The 16,692-nt window shown below is 42.4% G+C and overlaps 1 long non-coding RNA gene across 1 annotated transcript; it reads left to right on the forward strand.

Moving 5' to 3' along the window:
• Positions 1-2,808: 2,808 nt before the first annotated feature.
• Positions 2,809-15,398, forward strand: LOC115081824. Its single transcript, XR_003853903.1, has 4 exons — positions 2,809-3,055; positions 5,447-5,624; positions 13,481-13,995; positions 15,290-15,398. It is a non-coding gene; the product is annotated as an uncharacterized LOC115081824 (long non-coding RNA).
• Positions 15,399-16,692: the final 1,294 nt, after the last annotated feature.

Below are 16,692 nucleotides of genomic sequence, written 5' to 3' on the forward strand. Positions count from 1 at the left end.
AGTTCTTTTTTACTCAATGCACAATTAAACTCTGGAATTTGTTGCCAGAGGATGTGTTTAGTGCAGTTAGTATAGCTGTGTTTATAAAAGGATTGGATAAGTTCTTGGAGGAGAAATCCATTACCTGCTATTAAGTTCACTTAGAGAATAGCCACTGCCATTAGCAATGGTAACATGGAATAGACTTAGTTTTTGGGTACTTGCTAGGTTCTTATGGCCTGGATTGGCCACTGTTGGAAACAGGATGCTGGGCTTGATGGACCCTTGGTCTGACCCAGTATGGCATTTTCTTATGTTCTTATTCTCACACATCTTCTCCTTTCCCTGTTGTGTTTCCTTCCCATTCCTCCTCAAGTGACCTCATCCATATTGAATGAGGACAGGAAACTTGTGGCAGGGTACTTATAAGGGAGTTGTGTAGATCTGGAGTATAAGGATAAGCAGAACAAGTTTAGCATATTTTTTACAGCACATTTTTCAAATTCCCTTGTAGATATCAGTTGAAAAGATATTTGTGATTATGTGATTTGTTCCAGGGTAATTTTCGCAGCGCAACAGGTTCCGTGTGTTTATCAGAAGTTCAAATGCCTTACTTTATTGCATTTCCTCTGACTTATACACTTTAGCTTCAAGCAGGAAATTACAAAAATGTCTTTTTAATGACAAATGTTGGCAGATGTATTTGGCTTCATGGCTTTTCTCCTTTATGACTCAAGATGACGTATGGGAGGCAGCATATAAAAAAAAAAAAAGAAGACAGTGAAACCAAGCTGCAAATGTATTTCTTGGCCGGAAGCAAGTATAGAGCTTTCACGATGTTTAAACTCCAATTACACATTAATAGAGATAAATGGAACACTACCTCCCCGAGCCCTGTTTTTCAACATAAAATGAAATGTGGTTTTATTCACAGGCTATTGTCAGTATCTCTGCCTTTAATTTTTCACATACCTCCATATTTGGCAGAAGTGAAAGTCCAATGTAAGTACCTATGAAATATAGAAATATCACAGTTATACCAAAAAAAAAATTACATGAAGAAAATAGAGGTTTTAGAAGTAACTCTGTACTTTACTCTTGAAAGTTATGTATGTTCATAGATGATGAACACCCAAAGGTTAAGTTTAATATTTGCATCCAGGAGAAATTACAGATTTTGTGTCCGATTGCTTACTGTTGAGATGTTTAAAAAATGCTGCATCACATAATATGGGGTTAGTTTTCAAATGCTGATATGGATTGTACACAGGTACAGTAGGGCTTAGAGTGAAAATTTGCATACAATGCAGTTTACAGATTTTCAGACTGCAGAAATATTCTATATACTTCCATTCACAAGATAAATCCACCTGTGTGCAAAAGGGGCTTTTCTAGAAGTTATTTAAAAGAGTGCACGTGTATTTTCAACATTTATTTATTTATTTAACATTTTTATATTCCGGGATTCATGTAAGAATTTACATATCATCTCGGTTTACACTGTAACTGAAAAAAACAACAAGGCATGTAAGAATGTGATTACATAGAACGGGGCATAAAACTTGGATCTGAATAAATGGGAAAAAATGCATAAATTATATTAAAGACATGAAAGAAGACATTAGTATAATTGGAACGCTTGCTCAAATAGCCAGGTTTTTAGTCTCTTTTTAAAATTGATTGGGCATTGTTCTAACCGGAGTTCTGGTGGTAGAGAGTTCCATTGTGCAGGACCTGCTGCAGACATGGCTCATTTGCTTAGAGAGGTTTTGATGTATGGTGTTAGGAGAGTGTCTCTGTATGCTGTTCTCGTCAGTCTGGTTGGTTGATGTGGTCGAAGTGGGATGTTGAGTTCCAGTGGAATGAGCTTGTGGATGGTTTTGTGTATGATCGTTAGTGTTTTATATAAGATCTGTACAATCATAATATATAGTACTATATATTATAGAATCCATCATCTCAAGTAGGAACAGACATAGGTGCTAGCTATTTAGCCAGGTAAGTGTAAGCTCACTTTTTTCCCTCTTGGCTAATATGTTGCCTTTGGTAACTGGAAGTTTTGTCTGTTGTTTCAGATGTTTTCACAATAAGTTGTTCTCATGAGTGGGTTTTGAGTCAAAACAAGAAAGAAAAACAGCAAATTTTCCTATATATAAAAATACCTTATAGACAAGAATTCTAGAAACATGTTTAAATAAAGAATTGAGTGAAAAAATGGCAGGTACATGCAAACACTACAAACTGATGATGTTCCAGAAAACAGTCTGAAAAAATTAATCATACCTGGCTGTTGAAAAAAGAAAGCACTCAAAAACTAAAAAAAACCCCAAAAACCTTCAATCACCTGAACTGAAGAAAACACTCCTACTTCCTCCGCTATCTAACTCAAAGTCACACTTTGCAATGTTGCAGGGGGCTGGTCATTCCAGCAACCTCCATGGGGGAATTATTACAAAATAGGCAGCAGAGGGAGGGGTGCACTATCTCTATGCTAGGTCCAAAAGGACTTAGAACTAGGGCTATTTCAGAACGACTCCCACAGGGTCATTACATACTTTTGAAAGATAAGCTGTTAGCACACATGATAATTTGCTAATAACACGCACACACACTTAATTGTCCATCAGGTGCATACTTATCATATACTTGATAGCTGCCAATTAAATATAAAACTACATATTTTGTGACAATGTAGCTGGGGAGTGTGAAAGTATCCTTCTTGATTAATTAACCACTTTTAAAACAGGTCAGGTGGCAGTGGCCAATATAGGTCTGAGGACCTTTTGCTATGGACTTGTTCTGGTTTCAGGAGGGGGCTGATTTTGGGGCACAACTCGGTGATTTTGGGGCACAACTCGGTGATTTAGCTAAGACTCTGTTCTGATTCCTCTAACGAAGGGGAACAGATGGTGTTTCTTTCTTGTGACTGACATTGCCTTTGTGACTTCACAGCTGAAACCTCTCAGTTTTGAGGTGTGACCCTTTCCTGGGGCTATACATGATTATCTGGAACACCATACATATATGGCCATTGGAAAGTCTTCAGTGGTTATGAAGAGCTCTTGAACCTCTGTTGGTAATTTGGATTTTTCACTAACATACTAAATGATGGCAAATGCAGATCAAGTGTCCCATCCATTCTGCCTGGCTGTCTTTCTCTTTTCCCCATTAAAGTTACATGAAAATGTTAAAAATAGACTAATCAGGATAAGTATTTATAAATATATGATGCTTTGAGTTCTGGCATTCAAAAGGCCTGAGTGTTATATGTTTGATTGTTAAGAATAAGTTGCTTTCCTGTGTGATTTAGACTTTGTGGTTTACACCACTATGGTTGCATTTTGTTGTTCATTCTTTCTTGTTTTTTGCCTTTGTGACCTCAGAGTGGAAACTACTCAGTTCTCATGTGACTCCCCCCCCCCCCCCCTTTCCTAGGGCTATAGAAGATTATGTGGTGTCCACTGCAGTGTGCAATGAATTATATGCTACTTTCCCTTTTCATTTCTGATGTTTGTGCATATGTGGTGGAGGGAGATTCCTGTTCAAAAATATGTACAGCAATTGTTGAATCCCAGAAAGGAAGCAAGATACATATTGCTTTCAGTGAGAGTTTTTTTGGCACATCTTGCTGTTTAATCCTTTAGGGGTATGCATTCGTTTTTAACAAGTGCCAAAAATGTAATAAACGAGGCCATTTTTGGATCATTCTGAATGGAACAAACTGAAAATACCTTCCTATGAAAATACCCCTCGTATTTTTGGGTCTTCTTGTATTTGTGGCATTTAAAAATAAAAAAAAAACCACATTTCTGGTGCCCCTGGCTGAGAGATCCCAATGCCAAGGCCTAGTGAAGTGCCAGGGCCTAGTGTCAAGGCCTAGACATGGACCAGTGCCAGGCACTGAATCCTGAGCCTCAGCACTGAGGGCTAGATTAAGGACAGGTCTGGAGCTGAGACTTAGAGCCAGCACCAAAGCCTAGGCCCAGTGCTAAGGTCTACACCTGGCACCAAGGATTAGGTCCAGAATGGGCCCGCATCAAGAAGCAGACCTGATGCTGAAACCTAGGCATGATGCCAAGGCTAGGAGCTGGCTGGGAACTGTGCAGATGCTTAAGTCAGGACTGGATCCAGAGCCAGGGTCTATCCCCTATATAAAGTTTCCAGGGCTGGGGAGGTCCCACTCTGTCCCCACTTACCTCTTTCCCACAACTGCTGAAAACAGGCAGGAGCGAGGTGCAGTCACTCCTGCTTCATCCTAATGCTATAAAAATGGTGCTGACCACATGGGGGATGGCAGGAAGGCGCTGAATTGATATCACTTTGGCACCATCCTCCAGGTGGATGGCACCAGCACTTAGGCAGGAACGACTGGGACTCAATACTGCCTGTTTCAACAGATCCAGGAAGGGGGTAAGTTGGAGGCCCCAGTGGGAGCTAGATCTCCGTTCCGAGAGGCCTCAGTGCCAGGCTCATCCCAGGAAAGCCCAGCCAAAGTCAGCAAAAGTTTTGTTTTTTTTAATTTGGAGATTTTTTTGTTAACTGTTTTTTGGTTTGGCAAAAGAACCAATCAAAAAAAATAAAAGGGTCCATTTTCAGCTGCTTTGCAGCTCGGCTAGTTAGCCAGATAAAAATATCCAGCTAACTAACAGGGTATATTCACGCCGCTGAATATACCTGGCTATTTTAAAGTTAACCAGTTATGTCTAACTGGCTAACTTTAGGGCAGCCCTATGGCCTGACCAGAGTTAGCTGAATAGGTTAAGTGGCTAACTTCAAATATTGGTGTTAGCTGCATAACTTATGTGGCTATCTCTGCTCCACCTGGAAATGCCTCCTGCCCACCCCCAGAATGCCCCCAACTTATGTGGCTAAATTCCGGCTACCTCAGCTCCCAAGTTCGTTTCACCTTGTTTATTGTAACTTTGCTTCTTGTTAAATGGTTTGTTAAAGTTATAACCCCCTTGTTCCTTGTAAACCGATGTGATATGATACTGATCATGAATGTCGGTATAGAAAAGAGTTAAATAAATAACTCATATGTGGCTAGAATTTAGCTGCATATGGCAATTAATATTGGCAGGTAACCATTTAGATGGATAACCTTTCAGTTATCCGTATAAAAATAGTTTTTGAATATCAACCTCAAAAATATTAAACAAACTGAATTAAAATAGAAAAAAAATGCCCACAATGAAAAAACAAACAGAACCAAAACTGTGGTGGCTGCACATCCCTATTATCCTTTTCATTCAGGAGATGGAACTGCTAAGGTAACCATTAATAGGTGAATTAAGAAAACTATAGTCTCATGAGCAACATCCCAGTACCGTGTGGTAATTGAAGTTGAAAGGTATGACTTCTGGAAGGGCTGCTGCAAATGGAGAATTATTGCAATTTTGTATGCATTTTTGATGGTGAAAGAGTTTCACTCTGTGTTAGCGTTTTTCCTTTTCTTTCCTTTTTGCAGGTTTCTTTCTTTCTGGACCAGTTCTGGCCTTCAGTCTTTGGCAGTATTTTGTAGCCTTGTAGAGTGCTGTCTTCAGCCTCTGCTCTACTGCCATCACTGCCTGTGGCCTACTCAACATAGGTTTCTCCAACTCCAGAACATCCGGATAACAGCACTCTGTCTGGAGCTTCTGGATCAGGTAAGTCTATTTGTTTTATTATTTTATTTTAGGGTACTTCCTTTACACTGTCTTGTCCTGTCTCAGTCAGTCCCAGCTCCAGTCTGTTCCTGAGATCCAGTTCTCGCTTACCTGCACCCAGCTCCAGTCTGTTCCTGAGGTCCAGTTCACGCTTACCTGCACCCAGCTCCAGTCTGTTCCTGAGGTCCAGTTCACGTTTACCTGCACACAGCTCCAGTCTGTTCCTGAGGTCCAGTTCATGCTTACCTGCACCCAGCTCCAGTCTGTTCCTGAGGTCCAGTTCATGCTTACCTGCACACAGCTCCAAGTCTGTTCCTGAGTTCTGGCCTTGCTTGCACATTGTTCCTGTGTTCCAGCATTGCCTGCCTTGCTCCAGCTTCACCGAACTGCACACGTGTAGCTTTAGCCTCATCATACCATCCTGTGCCACTCTGCAGTTGGTGCCCATCATGCTCCTCCAGCACCGGACCCACAACATCGTCAACCCAGAAAAGTAGAAAAACTCAACATTCTGAAACCATTGCTAAGGATAATCCATGGTGATGAAATGTTTATCAAAAGACAGCATGTTAACAGACTAACATACTTATACTTCATTAGATTAAAGTACAGTAGTTTTTAATTATTAATTTAGTTGGAGAAGAATTCCAAAGTTACCAAAAAAATCTATACCTTACCTCTGTTACATGTCCCAGGCATAGGCTAGGAACATGTAACAGAGAGGTTAGAAGTGATCCTTCGGTGTTATATAGGAAATTTGGACAGGGTAGGAACTATTTCTAAGACATCACACAAGCGTTAGAGACAGTTTTAGATCTGAGGGAGAGCTGCATTGGAACTTGTCAGAGAAGGAGTGATTCACTGAGCCGTATTTAAATTTATACATAGTTTTAAAAACAGTGAGGGAACAAATATTTACACTGTGAGTGAGTGAATATGTGATTGGAAAATTGATTTATGGTAAAAGAAACCTGAAAAGGTAAAGAAAGATGTTAGTCAGTTAAAAGTTAAAGAGCAGCTGTTCTGCAAATTTTAATCAGCTTTTATAGGTAGCTGAATGAATGAAACTGAGTGGAAGAATATAAAATAGAATAAAATAAAAGTGGTGTTAACACTGAAGATAGTTATTAAATAAAAATCCCAAAGTGCCTTAATGAAATATAAGCCTTATGATAATAAATGTCTTTAAAAGTAGTCTATATATTTCATGAAAGTAACTAATAATCCATAGAAGTGATCTGGCTCATTTTTAGAAGTGGTTTGTTATATGAATGAGGAAGCCTATGCATATTGGAGAATAATATTGGCCATAATAAACTAGCCAGTGCAGAAGTGAACTATGACTTGGAACAGCACTGCGGGGCAGGGCTGGAGCTGGTCTTGTTTCTGTCCAGCCCCCTCCCCTGCAGGTTGAGCCCTTGAGTTCTACAGGCTAGTAGGACTTGTCATCTGCAGAACATCATGGGTGTTGTGAAACTGCTTGTGGGCTGTGCTGCAAGCAGCTTCTTACCTCTCTTCCTCCTCACAGCCTTTCCGACGTGGCCTAGAGGCCGCCGATGCTGGAGCCGTTTCGCAGCAGTCGGGACCTGCTGCCGACCTGCTGTGCCCATGCGGCCTGGACCGCCGCGTTTCTGATCTTCTACGCAGTCAGGAGGCCACTCCCAACCCTGTTATCCCTCACTGCAGGGTGCCGTGAGTCAGCTGGCCTTTAATGGCAGGGAGCCGTGGACTTTAGTACTTTTTGCGGCCTGGAGGCTGCTTCCAACGCTGTCCTGCTTCGAGTTTCTGGCCTGCTTTTCTTTCTGCTTCCTGTGCAGCCGTTGCCACTGTCCGTGGTGCTGCTCCTCTGTTTCCTGCTTCTAGGCACCGGCGCGCGCCTCTTCACTATATTTAAAGGGCCCACGGCCAGATATGCCCCGGGCCCCACCTGATGTCTTCCTGTCTCAGCCCTATAAGAGGGCTTCACCTTCAGTCTTGCTTTGCCTTTGCATTAAGGCTTCCTGCTCCTGGAAGTCTCGTCTTCCAGCGCTCCATCAGGTATTCGTTCCTTGTTCTTCGTTGGCGCTCCGTCCTGTCTCACCTGAGTCTTCGTTGCTTCCTGTGGCTTCCTAATGTTCCATGTCTTCATGTTCCGAGGTTCCTAGTCCAGACTTCCTGATATTCCAGAATTCTTCATTTTCCGAAGTTCCGTTCCTCCTTCGCTTCTTCAAGTCCTCCTGACCCTCCAGCTCCACTGGTTCTCCAGATGACACCTTGTTGGGGTAAATCCGTCTCAGCGGTTCCTGTCCTCGTCATTGGAGTTTTGTCTCGGCTGGATTTCCTTCCTCTGCTTGTCCCGCTCTCTGCATAGTCCGTGACCAGCCTTTCCAGGTTGTGTAGGGCACGCAGTGGGACAGGGTGGTCCGTGACCAGCCCATTGGGTCCGCCCATGTCGGTGGGCTGTGTAGGGTGCCCTGAGAGACAGTGCCAATGTCTGAACCTTCCAAGCTCCTCGTCCACATCCAGAGTCTTCTTGTCCATGTCTTGAGTCTTCTGTGTCACAAGGCCTCCGTCTGCCCTCATCCTCAGTCCGGCCTTCTGCTTCTTGCCGATACCCAGTGGCAGGTCTGAAAGGGCTGGGAATGGTCGGAGGACTGTTCACTAACCAACATAGTATTGTTGGCTTCCAGAAACATGCAGGTCTGGCAGAGGGTTAGACTTTATCTTTACCCATGCTGGGATAAGTCTCGCCAACCCTCGGCGCTGTCTTGGTGTCTTCTGGGTCATGCCGAGGCTCAAGGACACATAATCCCCTCCAGATGGGACCGCTCTCCTAGCGATCCCAAACAGAACAATGGGTTGGACTGGGAGTTGTGTACAGCCTGGGACCTGGAGTCAGCCACAGGCTGGACACTGAAGTCAAGCCTAGGCTGGGAACTGAATACAGACACTGGATGAGAATTGGATGCAGGTACTGGCTGGGAGTGGGATTCAGGTACTAGCTAGGGCTAGAACTAGGTACAGACTGGGGGGCCTGAACTATATACAGACTGGGAGCTGGGACTAAGTATAGACTGGGCTGAAGACAAGGCTGGAGTTGAGTGCAAGGCCAGGACTAGAGGAAAGGGCAAAGCCTGGAAAAGAATATAAGAGACTGGACTAGACAGGACTGGACCAGAACTGGACAACAGACAGGTCTATAACAGGATTAGACAATGGACAGGACTAGACAGGAAACAGGAAAACCCAAACAGGGCGCAAGGCTGGCTAGGCAAACCTAGAAGGCCCAAAGGCCACACAGTAAGACAGAAAAGCACAGGAGGGCAAGAGCATTGCAGGGAGGCCGAGAGGTTGCAGTTCAAGGCAAAAAGGCCTGGAAGTACCCAGAGCAAGTCAAAAGGCCAAGAGAAGCCACAGAGCAAGATAAGAGGCCAAGAGAGCCATAAAGCAAAGCAGGAGGCCAGAGTAAGCAATAAGGCAAGGTAGGAAACCTAGGTTTTGTTACGTTCACTGCCCGCAGCAGCCCCGTGGTGCGGCTCTCTCACCTCTCTACACAAGTTTCAGTCTCCAGCTCCTCGTCGCTGGCAGCGGTGGGCCATTTTGTACCTCTTCCTGGCTTACCATCTGCACCAGAGCTAGCACGTCTCTTTTTTTCATCACATTTTCAGACTGCATGGGCTACCAGTGGATATTGTTTTCGATCAAGGTCCTCAATTCGTTGCCAGATATTGGTGCTCCCTTTGCTGAAAATTTGGTATTAACATCAGTCTCATGACCGCCTATCACCCCCAAGCCAACGGACAAGCTGAACGGATGAACCACTCCCTGAAAGTGTTCCTTTGGGCCTATATCAATGACCAATAAGACAACTGGTTGGAACTCTTATCCTGGGCAGAGTTTTCCCACAACTCTCACATCGCCACAGCTACTGGAACATCACCATTCTCTATAGTCTATGGGAAACAACCTCGACCACCATTACCCATACCTCTCTCCATGCCATCTCCTGCGGCACAGGCTACTGCGGATAACCTTAAGACATTGTGGGAACAGACGAATCTTCGCCTGCGCCAGACCGCTTCTCGGGCCAAGAAGACTCCTGACAGTCATTGCTGTGCAGCTCCTGAATTCCTTCCTGGTAATAAAGTCTGGTTGAGTACCAAATATATTAGACCACGAATTCCTTCGCAGAGATTTGCTCCAAGTTTTATTGGACCGTTCCTGATTACCCGATGCATCGGACCTGTGACTTACCAGCTCCAGTTGCCTCCTTCCTTGGGTATACATAATACCTTTCATGTTTCTTTGCTTAAGCCGGTAGTGTTGTCCTGGCCTACCCTGAAGGTCCCTGAACCATCTGCATTGATGGCAGATACTGATACGACGTATAAGGTCCATAAAGTTCTAGACGTCCACCATAGAGGCCTCCGATGGGAGTACCTCCTTTCTTGGGAGGGTTATGGATCTGAGGAAAATTCATGGGAGCCTGCTCGTAACATCTTGGACAAGACCCTTCTCTCAAATTTCCATCGTGCCCATCCGGGCAAATCCCGACCTCCAGGAGGGGGGCGTAAAGGGGGGGGTACTGTTACACTCGCCACTTGCGACAGCCCCGCGGTGCAGCCCTCTCACCTCTCTATACAAGCTTTAGGCTCCAGCTCCTTGTCGCTGGCAGCGGTGGGCCGCCAGTCCCGACCTTGGACTTCCACCAGCGCCTCCGTCCCTTCTCCACGTCTGGGGACTTCCAGCCAGGATGCCTCCATCCATCGGGTCTCTCCACGGGGTTCGTGGAGAGACGCCGCCGGTGGCACCACGCCTCTCCCTAGGCATGCACACACACACACACCAGTGAAACCTTTAAAGGGTCTGCGGCGGGAACCTGGCTGCGGACCCGAAGGCTGTAGTCAGTTCCCTCAGTGCTTAAATGTGCAGGCCTCACACTGAAGCATTGTCTTTGCAACAGGTCTTCTTGGTCTCCTGTTCCAGGTTTCCTTGTATTCATTGCTTCTCCATGAGCCTTGCTTCGTGTTCCTGTTTCTCCAAGTTCCTGGTTCCTGTTCTGTGTTTATCTCATCTGTGTGCTGATCTTGCCTGCCTTCTCCAAGCCTGACCACTACTACGCCTGATCTTGCCTCCCTTCTTCGTGCCTTGATTGTTGCTATGTCTGACTACGCCTGCCTTCTTCATGCCTTGACCATTGCTACATCGGACCATGCCTGCCTTCTCTGTGCCTTGACCATTGCTATGAACGACTTCGCCTCAGACTTTCTTGAGTCCAGAGTTCCACATTGCTTGCTACACCTTCCAAGTGCCACCAGCTTCCATTTAAGCTTGACAGTGATACCTCTGTCCCTATCCTCTGGACACAGACTAATAAGGCTTCGGCCTCCCTTTGCTCAGGCACCTTCAGTTCCTTGGTGCTTGAGTTCCTGTTCCATATCCCTTCCAGGATAGACCACGCCATCTGCTGACTGCTGTCTCTGGGCTGAACCATCTACTACCTATACTTAACCTTGATGCCCGCCTGCCGGCCGTGGCACCCGAAGGCTCAACCCAAGGGGAACGTGGTCTGGTATAGGTGAAGCTCCAGTGGCCTCTACCTTCAGCCCACTCCACCTGCTGATGGTGGGGACCCGTAGGCCCTCGCCTACGGGTTGTGTCAACCCCACCTCAGCCCAAGGATCCACCTCCTATGCAACAGGTAGGCTGCAATGCAAAATAAAAAGTCTGGATAGGCCATAAGGCAAGGTAGAATAGCGACAAAGAAGTGGCCAGCTGAAGAGAGCCGAGGTGTCTCAAAGAAGAGACACCGAGGGACTGGATGGGTTGGGTTAAATAGGCCTGGGGCTGAGGCATCAGTTGATCAGTGAGGAGGAAACTTGAACTGCTGGGGGTAGGCTTGCTGAAGACCTCTGCTGGTGGGGAAACTTCAAAGCAGGTGGAACCATTGCCCAGGGAAGCTGCATACGAGGCAAAACTGTGACAAACTGCTTAGATGGTAAAACTTACTTTGACTTAAAAAAAATAAATTTAACTTCAATTCAATTCTGGAATAAAATCCACACAAATTGTAAACTCCAGAACAAGAGGCTGTTTCAAATGACAAAATCTATAACAGTAATAGATGTAAAGTGTTTCTGCTTTTATAAAAACAGTTTATGAGAAATAAAACTCACCAAGAATCAAAAGATAAAGTAAATGAATGGATGTGAATGTGTATATGTGGTAAATATATTATCCATGCTGGTCATATCACATTCAAATTTGTCTCATGTCTCATTGTCATATCTTATAGTCACTTGCTTCATAGTCTCATGTCTCAAGCCTCAAAGTCTCAAGTCTTATAAACAAATGCCACAGTTCTCATTCACTGTGTCTTTAGAATAGGATAATCATAATTATACTTTGATTTAATTAACTAGTATTTTCAGGACAATAAGCCAGCATGACATACACTGAGGATAACATAGTAGTTGGCAGAAGGTTTTTGGTTTGAGGGATGTAGTTTTCCTTTTTGATTTGTTAAAGATGGGATAGTAGGTAGAGCCTGCCTGGAGTGGTCAACAGTTTGGAGTTCCTGTCTCTATCAAGCTTTGAGCTCAATCATCTAATGCTTCTCATCCTCAGTGGGATACACCAAATCTTCACACCCAAACAGCATTAACAAGCCACACCCATAAGCTACTGCTCAAATGGAAACTGAGCTAAGTATGCACATAAACAAACAAACTTTGAAAAGAGTGATTAGATAGTAAAGTTCACTAGAGACAGACAAAAGAGATAGGAGAAAAGAGAAAGAAGAACATATAAAGAGTAAAGAGACACACAAAAAGTATAGTAAAGAACATCGAAATACCTTTAAACTCACAGTTCTTGATTTTTTAAAGTTTTCTTTGAAATATCTCTAAGAAAAACACAAAGAAACAGTTCTTGAGGTTAAGTAAAAAATATTAAAGTAGAGATAGTTTAAGGAAAGAAGGATATACAGTATAAAATATACTGTATATCTGATCTGATCATAATCAGTTTCTCAGAGGAATCAGTTCCATAGTAATACATTACTAAAAGATAAATTGCATTGGTAGTTTACACAACATGCTATTTATTTAAGTTTTATCTGAATGCTATTGAATATTTTGCATTTCATTGTTTAAATACTTGAATTTCAAATGATTTACATTTTGCCCCAGGAACTCCACCTGATGGACTATCACAAAACCTTAAGTAAAATGTCCAAGACATTCTTTTTCAAACTGGCCTTTTCCATATAGCCTACTTTCCTATCAGCAGAGAACAGCTGCAATTGTCTAGGTTTGAAGACTGATTTTGCACTCAGTGTTTTTGTCTATTTTATATTGTTCGAATTATGAATGTTGATTTGTACTCTGCTTAGAGCCTTATTTTAAGCAGCCTTGACATAAAAAAATAAAAAAGTAAATAATCTAATTGAAATTCATCTACAGTGATTTTATAGCATTGTTTACCTTGTTGCCAAATTGATCTCCCAAATAAAATTTGTTCACTTAATTTTAATCCTGTGAGCCTACCTTGGGTGTAACATCTGGTAAACTATTTTCAATCTTATAATAACTAAGTAGAAACTGCTATAGCCTGAAACTATTGACCATCATCATTACCATGCAAGAAAATAGCTCCCCGCCTGGGAGGTCTACATATGTTTTATTGTACCCCACTATAAATTATAGAATAGAGGGTTATATATTTTTTAAATTAAATTAAAAATGTTGAAGATATACATTTTAACCTGTGGTTAAGCATTTATTCCCACCCTTTGAAAGCTTAGTTCTTAACATTCAGAGTTCAAAATGAGAAAAATATAGAAGTTTGATCATGTTCTTCCTCTTTCTCTGTATCAGGAAGAAAGTGTCTCTTGAAGTCAATTGAATTATGAGTCAAAAGGAATCCTGGGATGTGACTTCAAGCTAGTCTACTGGCATAGAACATCTTTGTGACCATACATAAATCCTTTAACGTCTTTCTATCTTATGCCACTGTAATCCCACTTTATACAATATAAAACTCGGTCAGTCTGTTTGGCTGTCCCATCCTGTGTGCATTGTGGAAAGATGGCACACAGCATTGGGTGCTACGTGTATTCTACCAGTGGCACAGAGTGACACAACTAGTTGGAAGTCTAGGTCCCACCAGCAAAGAAAGGTGCAGCATTGTATGAGTGGAACCATGATGCTGGCAGAGAGGGCAGATCCCACCAGCAGCAGAGTTGATAGCAACCCTTGAAGGAGCACAGGCAGCAGGAAGACTAGGCCCCATCAGCAGAGGAGACCTTGGTGCTGGAGGAGCAGAGTGCTGCAGGAGACAGGGTTCAGCCCCATCAGCTCAAGAACACATGATGACAACACTAATATACAAGGTATTTAGCAATGATGATCCTATTTGTACCAGTATATTACAAAATGTAAAGAACCCTCAGTTTTCCTTATCAGAAGGTGTATACTAACTTGCTGGGGAGGTTCAGAGAGATTAGTGAGTAGAGGTTGGGGTTTTGACTATCCCATGTAGAAGCAGCAGATGGTGTGCTCTAGTAGTATATAAACCCTTGTCACCATTTTATATCATGGATTTTCTTTTTGGGTTGATGTTGAATTTCTTGTAGATGTTTAGTTCAAATTTCTCTGGGTTGCTTTCTTGTGGGTCAGCCTTTCTGACTGGCCTATCTTTTGCTGGCTTTTCTCTTTTATGAAGCACATTTTTTGGAAACCCTCTTCTGTGAAACCTCTGGGACCCCTTACTAGAGGACTTCAGGGAGTCAATGTGCTCTGTTAGGGAAGATCCACTGTTCTCTATCCCACCTCCAGGGGATGGACCATTCAGTGACCCGATGCAGAGGAGTTCCAATTTTGAGTTGTTTCTTTTATGACTATTTGACTCATTTTAAGGGAGAAATAAGTTGTTTTCCACCCTTCCTGTCTCTTGTTGGTTTGTACCCTTGAGTAAGATTTTTATATTTTGTTTTTTTCTGGATTTAGTACCTCTTGGTACCAGGGCCCCAGTTTGGGATCATCACAAAGAAATGTCTGTCATCTGCAAAGGACCTAAGGAGTAGCTGTGACATTGCAGAGAAATGGATTTAGATCCCCTGTAAGGAAGAAGGCATTAAGATATCAGTCAAAACTATTTTTTACTACTGACTCAGGTGTCTTATACCTGGGAAAAGAGTGCCTCTTTGGCACCGCCAGAAGGAGATCTAAGAGAATAGAGAAGACATTCAGAAAAAGAATGAAAATTGGGACTTTTCATTTTCATAAGTAATTGGGACTACTAATCTGACCATTTCACATTGGGAAGAATCTGATATACATTTAGGAGTTGGAAGAAGAACTATGCTTTCTTCATTCTGAGTGACTGAAAAGGAGACAAAAATTTATTAAGAAATTGGCATGATCAAATTAAGACTTTTACTGGAAGAGTAAGGTCACAAATTTATGTTGGGATCATCTACTCCTAAAGTGTAAAAGGGATGGAAGGTTCTTTTGAATGCATATGTGTATTGAACTAATGCACAGTTATATAAAATAAGATAATATTAGAATGTTTTCCCTCTTTCTCTGTTTAGTCCTTACTGCTTGTGATTGGACAAGGGGGTTGAGCTGATGTTGTAAGACTCATCTTATTTCTTTCTCTCTCTCCCTGCCTTCTGTTTTCAGATTTCACTTCTGATCTGCCCAGCAATTGTGCTGCAGTTTCTAAAGAGAGTAAGTTTTCTTTTTTTTTGCATATATGTTTTCTTTTTTCAAATACTAAACTGTTTTTTTGGAGCTTATTAAGTGTAATGTGCATTCTTTCTGCCTAACTATTTACTTTGAACTCAAAGGTTGAACCACAACTTCCAACATTGGGCAATGGGCCCAGATATAAGCAGCCTTTTTTTGAATTATAACAGGTCTTCAACAGAATAATTTTTAAGGCATGCCAGAAAATTCCATAAAAATGAAATTATTTTTTGCAATGTGGCTAGAACTAAAATGGAAGACCGTGTGATACCAGAAGATGGAAAATTTTATCCTGAATGAGCAACCAAGATGTGAGCTCTCCATCAAAAAACATTATGAAACAAGATTGCCCAGATAAGATACAGACCAAGCCGGAGTGGGAAAGGCATGAAGCCAATGTTAAAGCAGAAATCATCTTGCATATAAGTGATGACATCTTAAAGCTAATTGTAGATCTGCCTACAGGGAAAGAGATGTGGCAAACACTTAAGGAGACATTTGGACAGGTCTCTGTCTTCCACATCTATAATTTTCCAAAGACCATTAAACAAAATGCTAACATAAAGGGGAAACCTGACAACATGTGTCAAAGTTAATATTAATGCAAATAACTCTTAGAAATAATGATGTCAACTTGCCAAATGGGCTCATAAAGGAGTTTATACTCCACTCACTGCCTGAGAGCTATGCAAACACTAGTCTGAAAAGTCTCTGAAACAGACAATAGTCCAACTTGATATGTGGCTGTGCAAGCAATTTCAAGAACAGAAACGTTCAAAAGGGCCTCAAAGTTAGATATAAGGTTTATCTGGGCAAGGACATAGGTCATGTAAAAAGCCATTGAAACTAAATAAAGAAACTGTTAGAACTTCTTCTACCTTCAGGAAACCAAAACCCTTTGGGAAAGGGGAGGGGAAGCATCCAAACTGGATTAAGGCAGGTACACTGATCAAAGGGAGAATGTCCATGATATTATCAGATAAATGCTTCTGGATTGAGATGCCTCATACCAATATGTGTGCAATGAAAGTGCATGTATTTGTTTAGACATATACTACAAAGCAATGGGAGATCTATAGTAGCAGGAGGAAAAAAAGAGAATCCAGATAACTGTTTGAGAGAAAAGTTAGAACTGCTGAGTTTATGCATACTTATAGGTCTTCTGAACTGGATGGGAATTATCTAAGTTTTATTCCATGATGCAGAGAGTCTATAAGATTCATCTCAAGAACAATGAAAGTGTAGTGGAGCAAGATGGCTGGATTTTTCTAAAGCAAAAAAAGACTAGTGCAAATCTACTTAAATTGAATTAATGCAGCCTACAGAGAAGTGCAATG

The sequence above is a fragment of the Rhinatrema bivittatum genome, chromosome 1 (genome assembly GCF_901001135.1).
Source record: "Rhinatrema bivittatum chromosome 1, aRhiBiv1.1, whole genome shotgun sequence".
Taxonomy (NCBI): Eukaryota; Metazoa; Chordata; class Amphibia; order Gymnophiona; family Rhinatrematidae; genus Rhinatrema; species Rhinatrema bivittatum.